We start from the raw sequence: 12135 nt of genomic DNA, 5'->3' as shown, positions 1-12135 counted from the left end.
ACACTGACAAACGTTTTCGGTTTTTTGAGTATAGCCCCCTGGACATTCTTAGGTGTTTAAGAGTATCTAAATAAAAGAAGAAGAGTTTAAAGAAATATTTCAGTCCATGTGTGACATTCTTGGATCTGATGATGCAACTTTTCCTACAAAAAGAATACAAAATTTAATCTGGTGAAAAAAGTTACTTTCTACATTTTTTAACGTACAAGCTCTTCCCACGAAGACTATTTTGAAGAATTCCCATAGCAGCTACTTGACCATGCCAGGACAATTTTTTTTTATCCAAATAGACTTTTGGTCTGATCCAATCTTCTTACCCTTTTTAAAAGGATAGTAAAATAGGAATGCACTGTTTATGTAATTTGTGTGTCACACACATGGTCAGTTTACACATTTTGCTAAAGCAAGATTTTTTTTTTAATTTTGATTTTATGAATTTTTATGAGATCTCTATTACTGGGTTTTGGTATCAAGTGAAAAATCATGATTTACAAAGCTTGATATCTAGATTCACAAAACTACATGAATATTTTGACCTTTCTTGGAAGGAGATCATCCTTCCACATTATTTAATAATATAACACTTAGAAGATATGGGAAGCCTCCATCCCTTCTAGAGAATTAAATACTTTGGGGAATATTAAGAGAAATAATATTATACTTCCCCCAAAGAGGAAACAGAGAAACATGCTCTTAAAGGCAGAAAGTAGCCCCAGTTTCCTGCATAGTAAAATAGGTCCCAGCAGAGGCTTTAGAGATGGATATTTTGTGCCTTTGAATTATAGTGCTAGAGAAGAACTCCCGAGTCCCTCGGATTGCAAGGTGATCAAACTGGTCAGTTCTAGAGGAGATCAACCCTGGTTGCTCTTTAGAAGGCCAGATCCTGAAGATGAAACTCAAATACTTTGGCCACCTAATGAGAAGGAAGGACTCACTGGAGAAGAGCCTAATTCTGGGAATGATTGAGGGCAAAAGAAGAAGGGGATGACAAGAATGAAGTGGCTGGATGGATCACCGAAGCAGTAGGCGTTAAATGGACTCCAGGGGATAGTAGAGGACAGGAAAGCATGGAGAAATGTTGTCGATGAGCTCGTAATGGGTCGGACAAGACTTCGCAACTAACAACAAATATAGTCTGGGCCAATCTATTCACAAACAAAACACCTTCAGCTCCAAATGATGGAATTAAAATTTACATTCCCCTATCCAAACTCTTAAGGACAGGACCTGACTTTTTATGTCCTATTATGTCCCAATATTAGAATAGACAAAGATATAAAGCTCACTACATTGCACAATCCCCTGAAGCATTTCAAACACAAAACCCCAGAAACCTATAAAGATCCACCCACTCATTCAGCCATTTTGTCAGCTGTCTCAGAACTGCATGCAGTTCTCCTAATCAAAAATGGAGTCCTTCTTTCCAATCAGTCTCCATTTTATTTCCAAGTACCTCTCTCCTGTCTTGGAAGTGAATCAGATGAATTTTTTTTCCTACATAGGTTACACTTCATTTTTGCTCCTTGTATGAAGAAAAGCCATTAACCAGGCAGAAAATGAACTACAGTACAGATTGTTTCCTTCTAAAAGAAGAAATCACATGGAAACTGCAATTATGTCCTGGTAATTTAAAAGTACCTCCATCATTAGCAAAAATAATTCATCTCAAGTTTTCTTTTTCTTTTTTCCTTAGGTACAAATATATTTCCCCATTGCATTTTAAAATTAAACTATTTCATTTTCATTTTTGCACCCAAAGGCTTTAGTGGTGCATTAGAAAATGTTTTAATATATTGAAATGATACCCATGCCATATAATGTTATTTCTTATTTAAAAATGACTGTTAATATAACTTTGTACATCAGAGAATTCTGGAGCAATTTGAAATAGAACACATTATTATTATCATTATTATTATTATTATCATCATCATCAACAACGACAACAACATCACTCTATTAAAATGAAAGTAGTTTAATCTTAAACTTTTAATTGGAGCAATGTAGTGTCATTGGCAACAAGCATATCCTGGTCATTATTTAGATAAGGACATTCTACACATCTTTCATATCTCATTTGGTAATTTCTGACTGTGGACATAATTAATTTTTTGTCGTTTAATCCATAATGCTTTTAGATTCAGTATGGTGGAGAAGGGGAGGAACTTCTCAACTCATTTTGAAATGATTATTTTAATAAAGGTAATTCAGTAGCATAATTTATATTAAAAAGAATAACAAAATAATAGCAAAATAAATGTACCAGTGGTGGGTTACAACTGGTACACCCTGGTATGGGTGTACCAGTGCCTGCCGGGAGCACCAGGTACCATTCTGGTATGGTGCTCCAGAGGGCCCGCCCACCCGTGCTCCTTACTGGTATTTAAAGTTTTCGGGACTTCTGCGCACATGCACGGAGCATACAGTGCCTGCACGATGCTCCGTCGAGGAACTGGAGCATCGCAGAGGCGTTGCGGCGGCATTGTAGAGCATTGTGGGCAGTAAGTACGCATGTGCGTGCTGCGCATGTTCTGATGCATTCATGTGGTGGACACCCAGCCGCATTGCACCATACCAGTTGCACAGGGACAAGGAACCCACCACTGAAATGTATGCCTAACCTCTTATTAAAGCATGTTACATGGTTAATATTATGAAATGAATTGCTATCTTGGGTTCAACAAAGTACATCAGATTCTAAGAGCTGTTTTGTTTGTTAGATGGTTAAGCAGATTTGTTTCTAAATGTAGAACTCAAAATAATATGTTTAGCTCCATGAACCTAAAAATACTAGGTAAACAGCCTATTCTTTTGAAAAATCCATATGAAAGAAGCAATATGGATTCAACCAGGATTAGTATGAGTTAAAGCACTACGCCAAAGCTCCCCAAAAATCATTTCTGGTTCAACCTGATCTACACCTAACTTTATTTGTAAATTGTAGTTTATGATATAGCATGTTACATCATCTCAGTTATATGGATTCTTTAATAAAACATAGTTAAACAAGACATGGGTTAGCAAGAGTAATAAACCAGGTCAATATATACTCAGCGTTCACATTAAAACAATACAGTATGACTATCCACAGAAGAAACCATCCATAAGTGTAATATACATTACACTGACATTAATAAGTCAATTTTCAAAGCCTAGAACAAAGTTGGAATCTCTTATCCCGCTGGATGATTTACTTGATTAGGAATAAATGTACAATAGTTTAAATTGAATTCATTCAATTTGTTATCCTAAATCATTCATCATAGTTGCACAATATAACCCTAACAATTGGTGATGGGTTGCTTTTGGATGGCCTAAGAAGCGATAGTTTATGTTTTACTTGTCCACATATTGATAAACACTTCAATGAGTCCTGAGATCTTAAGCACTGCTCACCTCACAAATGGATAATTGCACTGTGCTCTACAAGGGGCTACCCTTGAAAATCCTCCAGAAGTTACAGATAGGTAGAAGTGCTGTATCATCCTTGCCAATAAGCAGCCAGGTGCAATTCACCGTACTGGTTATTACCAGTATAGGTAATCTTCAAATTATGACTGTAATTGAGCCTGGCGATTGGTTATAAGTTTCAGTGGCTATAAAGCGGGTCAGCGCATGACTAGTTTTCTTCTATGATCTTGGTTGAGACAATTGCTAAGCATTAAGCGAATCCATTGTTTGCTATGGGCTATTTTTTTGCCAGAAACCAGAAATAATGTCAGTCATGTCCCGGTCTACTCTCTCAAGAAAGTTAAGACTCTTGACTCCATTTAGTTGAAACAAAGGAACTTTTACGAAAGAAACCGATTGCCGTAAAGTCAGGCAGAATCTGGTATCCCCATGCAAAATACAAAGCTATTAAGTTTCATTTTATACTCCTTCTCCCCACCCCACCCCATCCCCCGTGACCAGTCCCCCTGCCAGCCAATGTGATGCTAGTAAGATGTTTTGAGAAACTCTGAGGTGTCAAACTGATAACATTCCATTCTCAGGGCAAACAGCCTTGAAGATTCTGGTGCAAGCCAGTTTGATGATCTGGTCTTCTTCCATTGTCACTCCCCATCCCAAGTTCCCACATTTGAAGTTACAGTATGTGACTTTTTGACGAGGAAAGTCAAAGGGAGAGCCAGATTCACTTAACAACCGTGTTACTTACAACTGCAGTGATTCACTTAACAACAGTGGCAGGAAAGATTGTAAAATGGGGCAAAACTCAGTTAATAAATGTTTCACTTAGCAAGATTATTTTTTGGCCCAATTGTGGTTGTAACTCAAAGACAACCTATACTTGCTTTACTGTTTCTTCCTGATCGGTTCATTTTGATAATGTCAACTCATTTGAACATTGTTATCTTATGGGGTCAAGGAAGTACCAGGAGAAACTAAAGTACAGTGGCATAAAATACTCTGGGAATATAGAAAAGGTTTGCGGGGAGGGGGGTTGCTGCTAATAAATTGGAATTCATAACAGGCTATTTTGGTAAGATTTCCTCTCAGAACTAGGTTCCATGTTGTACATTCAAAACTGTAAATAGTCCCATCAGAGCTCTTTGATTAACATAGACCTGATTTTGGAAGAATGGCCTTAACATAAAAATACAGAAGTCTCATCCATTAATCAAAAGAGCTCCTCTAATTATTTTAGTCACTAGGAAGCTTTACAATTGATCTTGGTTGTTACTGTTAAGCTGAATGAGTCATTATCTTTCCTTATTTATCATGCAGGACTTAAAAAAGAGAAGCGCTTTCCTAATACAGTAGACCAACAAACCATGTATTAAGAAAACACAAAGGAACCTTCTAAAAATTTTCTTCCGACAGCATGAAAGGTAACCTGAAAATGACCTACTGTTTGATTTCATTGTTTAAATAGAGAAGCAGCAGCAAAATTTAATGTCTGCTTACAGTTAGGAGATTACTTTCCCTCAATAATCAATTTGAATGGGTTTGAATCCCTAGTGCCACATAGCAGAATGAACTCCCATTATTTGTCCCAGCTTCTGCCAACCTAGCAGTTTGAAAGCATATAAAAATGCAAGTAGAAAAATAGGAACCACCTTTGGTGGGAAGGTAACAGTGTTCCATGCGCCTTTGGTATTTAGACATGCTGGCCACATGACCATGGAGACGTCTTCGGACAGCACTTGCTCTTCGGCTTTGAAATGGAGATGTGCACCGCACCCTAGAGTTGGGAACAACTAGCACGTGTATGTAAGGGGAACCTTTACCTTTCCCCCAATAATCATTTCACAGGAAGATTTCTCCTATGACTAACGTCCTGGCAATCTAACAACTCCCTTTTGCCTTTTACTCCTTTGTTATCAGAATTTTCATGGGGCAACCTGGTTTTCCAAAATCTTATAAACCTGCAAGTGAGGACAGTTGCAAGTTAAGATCATTAAAAAAACAAAAAAACAAATAGATAGTGCCCATATATTTCTACATTCTTGCAATCCTAAATGTCTCTTCTGTTAAGGCATACTTTTTGACACTGAATCTGTTTTTAAATTTGAAATATGAATTCCAAGTTTCTTCTCTTTTGCAAATGTAAGTCAACAAGTTATTATACCTTTATAATTAATACAGGGACATTTGCTTTCTATATCTAAAGGACGTAAAGCAAGTTTTCAGCCAAGCAGACCTAAACTGGGATCAGTGCAGAGGTGGCTTGCTCCCGGTTCAGCCTGGATCAGACGAACCGGTAGTGGTGGTAGCGGGAGGCTTCGCCCACCCACCTGGACACTTCTGTGCAGAAGCATCATGTGCGCGAGTAGAAGTGAACTGATAGCGCCGGGATTTCCAACCCACCTCTGGATCCATGGGCATATCTGCCATAAACCTGACTTAAGAAAATCTTGGTACTCTTCCTGAAAACCAAAGAAAGAAGAAACTGGATTCAGTTCCAAGTGGGGAAAAAGACACCGGAAACACGGAGGCTGTTTGGAAAGATGGTTTAATGGTGGACAGGCTCCTGGGTGAAAAAGGGAAGAGTCCCTAGGTTTTATGCCCTCTCTGGGCTTTAACTTCATGGGGCACAGAAAGAGTATCCTGATTGGTTGCTATCAGAGGTCATAGTTAGCTCTGTAGGTTGTCTGTGTGCTACGTTTTCTTGAAACTTGGTGGGTGGTGCAATGAAGGGTAATATAATGTCTCTGCCTGAAGGGGGTAGATGTTTGTTATATAGAACAGACTGGCCTTAATGGCCCATTGACCGGGAAGGTTGGGTGGGGGGAGGGAAGAAGCTGCAGGGATCTGCTTTGCCTTTAAAAACACGTTTCTCCTTTTCTCCTCCAGAGAAATATAATATTCTGCCTTTTTAATATGTCCTAAAATATTTTCTTCTATGAGAGGGGTGGGTGCTAACTTCCTTCAGAAGGAAAGAATTACATATTCCTCTGAACTACTCTTATAGATATCATGAAAAAAAGAAAGCCTGTCATGTACAGAGGCATTTCTTAATTTCAAGTTACCTTTATCGGAGTGTTGATTCCCATGAGATACTCAGTAATAAGAAATTTCACATGGTTCTTTATGAGCTTGAACTTTGAATGTATATTCTTATTTGCACTTGGTATTTCCAAAGCACTTTGAAGGGGGCATCAAAAAGAAAAACAGATGAGCCACCATCCATAAAAGTTTGTGCACTATTCTCAAGGGGAAATTGATACACAGCCCATCAAATGATATAAAGCTAAGAGTGTGAATCACAAGCCAGTAAACACAGAAACCACAAACAGCTGAGCATTTTCTGCCCTTTTAATGCAAAACTACGTGAAGTTATGTACCAAAAATTCATAATGTTAGAAATAAAACCTATCTCAAAAGAGGAACAGCAGCTGGGCTTTGTAGTCCAGTGGCTTAAATATATGTCAAGTAATTAAAATGTTGGGGACATGGTGGCTCAGTGGCTAAGATGCTGAGCTTGTCGATCAGAAAGTCGATAGTTTGGCTGTTAGAATCCCTAGTGCAGCATAACGGAGTGAGCTCCCGTTACTTGTCCCAGTTTCTGCCAGCCTAGCAGTTCAAAAGCACGTAAAAATGCAAGTAGAAAAATAGGGACCACTTTGGTGGGAAGGTAACAATGTTCCACGCGCCTTCAGCATTTAATCATGCCAACCACATATCCACTGAGCCATCTTTGAAAAGTGCTGGCTCTTTGGCTTTGAAATGGAGATGACCACCGCCGCCTAGAGTTGGGAACAATTAGCACATACGTACAAGCGGAACCTTTATCTTTACTTTGAATTAAAATGTGTATCCATAAAGCTAGATGAGGAATCACAAACTTGAGCTTTGGAAATTGATTTTCTTGACCTCAGGTGGAGCTCTCAGTGAAAAAGAAAGTATCTTGAAAGAATGACTCCACTTTAAAGTTCTAAGAAAGATCTATAACCCAAACTCTTCCACCCACTCCAAAATGATAGAAAATAAGCATTTCATTTAAAAAAATAAGGAACAGTTACATATAAATTAAATGAAACTTTAATAAGATATATTGAATTGAATAAAGTGGGTTTTATTTCACTGTTGGCTTCATAACAATTCTTCATGAAGCCAACATTTCCCAGTTTTTGCAGTATACAAGGCATAAGCAAATCAAGAAACAGCCATATTTAAATCCCATAAATATGAACCTTAAAGAATAACAAGAATCAAGGCCACTTCAGACAATATCAGGGTATTTGAATTGTACCCTCCAGAAACATGTAACGATAATGTCCCATTTTAACCTGCAATGCTACTACTTAGTTGCCACTGAAAAATATTGACACTAACCCAAAGAGTGGAAACTATGAATATCATTAATCATTTTAACATGATTTAAGACATAAGACCTAACATGTTAGTTATACAGAATGCTTTTCTTTTAAAGCATCTCTCTTGCTGCATATATTTTAAGCTTTGGGTTCAAGTTTTATTGATAAAGCCGAGGTGGCGCAGTGGGTAGAGTGCAGTACTGCAGCCACTTCAGCTGACTGCTAGCTGCAGTTCGGCGGTTCAAATCTCACCGGCTCAGGGTTGACTCAGTCTTCCATCCTTCTGAGGTGGGTGAAATGAGGACCCAGACTGTGGGGGCGATATGCTGACTCTGTAAACCGCTTAGAGAGGGCTGAAAGCCCTATGAAGCGGTATATAAGTCTAACTGCTATTGCTATTGATTATGAAGAGTTGAACAAGGTAGAAAAGAATCTGTCAGAACTAGCAACAATTTCTAGGGGCAGGTGAGAGAAAAGGGAAAGGAAAGAAAAACAGTGGCAAACATAAACCAGCTTTGAAACATAAAACTGGTGCTACTTACTGTGGTGAAGGCTTCTCCTCTTTTTCTCATTATAGAATGCGGTTTCTGTACTATCCTAGCAAATTTCATTCAAGAAAATACTTAAGCGGAAAGACAAGGAGGGAAAACTATACACTTCAGTATAGATTGACCACATAATAACAGTACATGCAAGGTGGCATTAATGTATTGGTGATATTGTCAAGCTTTCATTTTCACAGGTTTAAAATTAATAAGTGCAGGTATTTACTGCTGATTTAATCAAACAACAAACATTATCATTGATGATTGGGACTATATGCACTCCTTGGCAATGCTTTAAATAGTTTCCAAGCAAGGATTTGCTAATAAACAAAGGTTTGATTCTGTATTGCCCATCTTTTTGGCCTTCTAGAAGAGCCCTAAAACCTGGTTCTGCTTGGATTGAAGTCCTGATAGGGCATTCAATGCTGGAGATGGTTAAAAGGGTTAAGAAGATCCCACCTCTATCCTTCACATGTACTGGTTCAACATTTATGGTTAATTTTAAGATTTTTACATCCTTGTTTTTGTGATGTTTTAAGCCCATGATGGCGAACCTATGGCACGTATGCCATAGATGGCATATGGAGCCATATATGCCAGCACATCAGCCCTCAGCAGCCCTCAGCTCCGGCGCACATGTGTATGCTGGCCAGCTGAATTTCAGCCTTCTGGAGGGCGGGGGGAGCTGTTTACATCCTCCCCGGGCTTCAGGAAAGCCTCTGGAGCCTGAGGAGGGTGAAAACTCCCCACCTGCATGGGGTCACTCGCACATGTGCGGTGGAGAGGTTGCTCATGCATATGCAGGTGGGGGAGTCGTTTGCACATGCGCAGGTGAGTAGGCACATGTACACAGTCTTGGCACACCTTTAGAAAAGGGTTAGCCTTCACTGTTTTAAGCTGTCCAGAGTCACTCAATAGTGACTGCAATAGTAGGTGGGAAGTAGGATTGCAAACATTCCACTTGGATTTTAATGAACTTCACAAATGATTCAGTAGGCAAATAGCTTACGCTCCCATTGCCCAACTGTCTTATGCTTTTTTTTTCTTCATTTACACATTGCTTGACAGTTTGTATAAGTGTATCAATTTAGAAGGAGTTAATTGTTCTTTTCCAAATGCTCTGTTCCAAATCTTCTGTTTTCAAACTCAAAACTAGCTGCAAAACTACTTCAAAGTAAAAAAAAATGTGCACATATGGAAATAATACGTAAGTCAGGGAAAGAAATAAAGACTAAAAGCCAGTTCATTATTTGAAGGGTGGGGGATCATTATTAGAAGTACTAATCTTGACTTACTATACAAGGACTTGATTTTCCATAATGCATTTGAGATTGCACTTTAACATAATGAACACTAGAGGTGGCTGTTGGTATCCTATTCCAGCACAGTAAACAAGGAAGAAATAGGAACCTTAGAATAAAAGAGGGACAGAGTAGAAATTGAGAGTGGGGGGAAGGATATAGTTTAATTCACACGGAATATTCAGGCAGAAATATCATTATCATAAAGAAGAAATATTGCATGATGAACTATCAGAAATATATTGAGTTTACCATTTCAAGAGACTCTCTGCATCCAAAACTATTTGGTCAGGATACTCCAGTGATACAGGAATTTGCTTAAAATATCCTGCAAAATATATCCCTGATGTGGTCCAGAAGCATTCAATCCAGAGCACAGAGAACATGTGGGTACCTCTTTTTGCTTATGGACACTGAAAAGACAATCTAAAGAAAGTTTGAGACAGACAGGAACTGCCTGAGTTCCATACAGCATGAGACTGTTTAAAGATAGTATTATTATTTTTTGCAGATACCAGCATTTATTTCAGCATATTTCAGCAAAAAATGTCCATTGAGGACCATGGGTTTGCCCATGGGACAACTATGGCGTTTGCTTAATGATCCCCACAAAAAAGATAATAAAATCAGTCACAATGATGGGATGATCTGCTTGGCAACCAGCATAAGGTACAGTCCTAATTTCAGGCTCATTTAGAGTCATATGTTAAGGCCTACCTGTACATTAAAATCTACTTAAACTTTTTCTCCAAAGCACCAGAGGGCAGGACAAGAAATAATGGTTGGAAACTTATCAAAGAGAGAAGTAACCTGGAATTAAGGAGAAACTTCCTAACAATGACGACAATTAACCAGTGGAACAAGCTTGCCTCGAGAAATCGTGGACACTCCATCACTAGAGGCTTTTAAAAGTCCTGCTTGAGCAGGTGATTGGATTAGAAGACCTCCAAGGTCCCCTCAAGCTTATTCTATGTCTAGGCTATTTCTACTTTTCAGGTATTGGTTTGGAATCCTTAAGTTTACTTAAAGCATAGTGTACCCATCACTTTAAAAACAGTTTATCAGAATGCATCACAGGGCAACATCCTTTGCTGAAAAGTGATACAGAAAAGAGCCTCTGCTTTTGCAAACAAAAACAATGCCATGCAAAGTTCCCCCAGCCCATAAACCATTGTCATAATTCCCAGGCTTTGCTGTTGTGATTTATGAGAAGCACAGTACAGGTACTTGTCGACTTATGACCACAATTGAGTCCCAAATTTCCATTGTTAAGCAGAGCAGTTGTTAAGTGAGTTTTGACCCATTTTATGACACTTTTTGCACAATGCTTAAACAAGTTTAAATTTAAATAATGCAGAGATTAAGCAAATCTCACTTCCTCGTTGACTTTGCTTGTTGGAATTTACAAATTGTGACATGGGAGCAGGACAGTGGAGCTGTCATAAATACATGCCAGTTAGCAAGTGCCCAAATTTTGATCATGTGACCGATCGTATGGGAAATCCAGTCATAAATAACTTTGTTCAGTGTTATTGTAACTTTGAAGGATTACTTAATGAATGGATATAAATCAAGGACTACCTGTATAAATTATATGGATAGCACCCTTTAATAATATTATCCAATTACACAGCAAAATGTATCTCAACTGCTAACATAACAAGACCTTTCTTTAAGATTTTATCTATTTATTTCTACTTCAAATGTATATGCCCCTCATTTCATACAGATTAATTTTGATACAGTTCCTGTAAAGCAAATCACCATTTCTAATATTAGGAAATTTATTTCACTGATTTCTACAAGAAACATAGTTACTGAAGTTATAATTACAGGCAAAGAGACATTTCCCAATTACTGAAATATTTTAATTAAATTTTGGACCTGCTGCAAAGTCAACTAACACCTGATGGCATGTGGATATAAAGAACCTAGCCAGCATAGCATAATTATTACCTGTCTAATAAAGACCTCGTGATGATTAATCAATGTTTTGCCTCTGCGTGAGTAATCATTTTAATAATCATTTAACACAATAGAAGCTATCTATCAAAATCAAGCCAATTCGAATTTTGTTATGCTTTTCAAAAGGACACACTAGGTATTTCCAAGTGCTTTTCTTAGCTGTAATAATTAACCATCTGGTGAAAATGACCTATTCTTGTCTACATTTCATTCCTGGGAGTTTCTTCCATTAATTATGTACACATAATGAACAATAACCTATCTGTAAGAGCAAGCATGAAATATCCTCCCATCTAAAAAGGAAAAAAAAATCAAACTGTTGGCCTAGTTGCTATTTTTAATGTCTGCAGATTTGAAGAGAGATGCCACACAAAAGTCGTGCAATGAGAAATGTCTATGTTGTCAGTGCCTGGTTGGAAATCTGGCTATAAAATTGCCTTTTGCTACTTTCTGCCTTCCCGAATTTCTCTATGGTGTCCCTTGAGCCAACTTCTGGTGAGTTGTCCTTGTAGCTTTCTTAGCTACAATATAGAACTGGTTTGGCCTTTCCAGTAAGTTTTTCAGCTT

At 38.1% G+C, this 12135-nt stretch overlaps 1 protein-coding gene across 1 annotated transcript in view; it reads right to left on the bottom strand.

Annotated features, from left to right (window-relative positions):
* The window catches only part of PARD3 (par-3 family cell polarity regulator), a 492108-nt gene that overhangs the window by 331800 nt on the left and 148173 nt on the right, over nt 1–12135 (bottom strand). The window lies entirely within an intron of this gene.

The sequence above is a fragment of the Thamnophis elegans genome, chromosome Z, assembly GCF_009769535.1.
Source record: "Thamnophis elegans isolate rThaEle1 chromosome Z, rThaEle1.pri, whole genome shotgun sequence".
Classification (NCBI taxonomy): domain Eukaryota; kingdom Metazoa; phylum Chordata; class Lepidosauria; order Squamata; family Colubridae; genus Thamnophis; species Thamnophis elegans.
The sequence above is the reverse complement of the archived record's forward strand: the minus strand, read 5'-3'. Positions and strand labels throughout refer to the sequence as shown.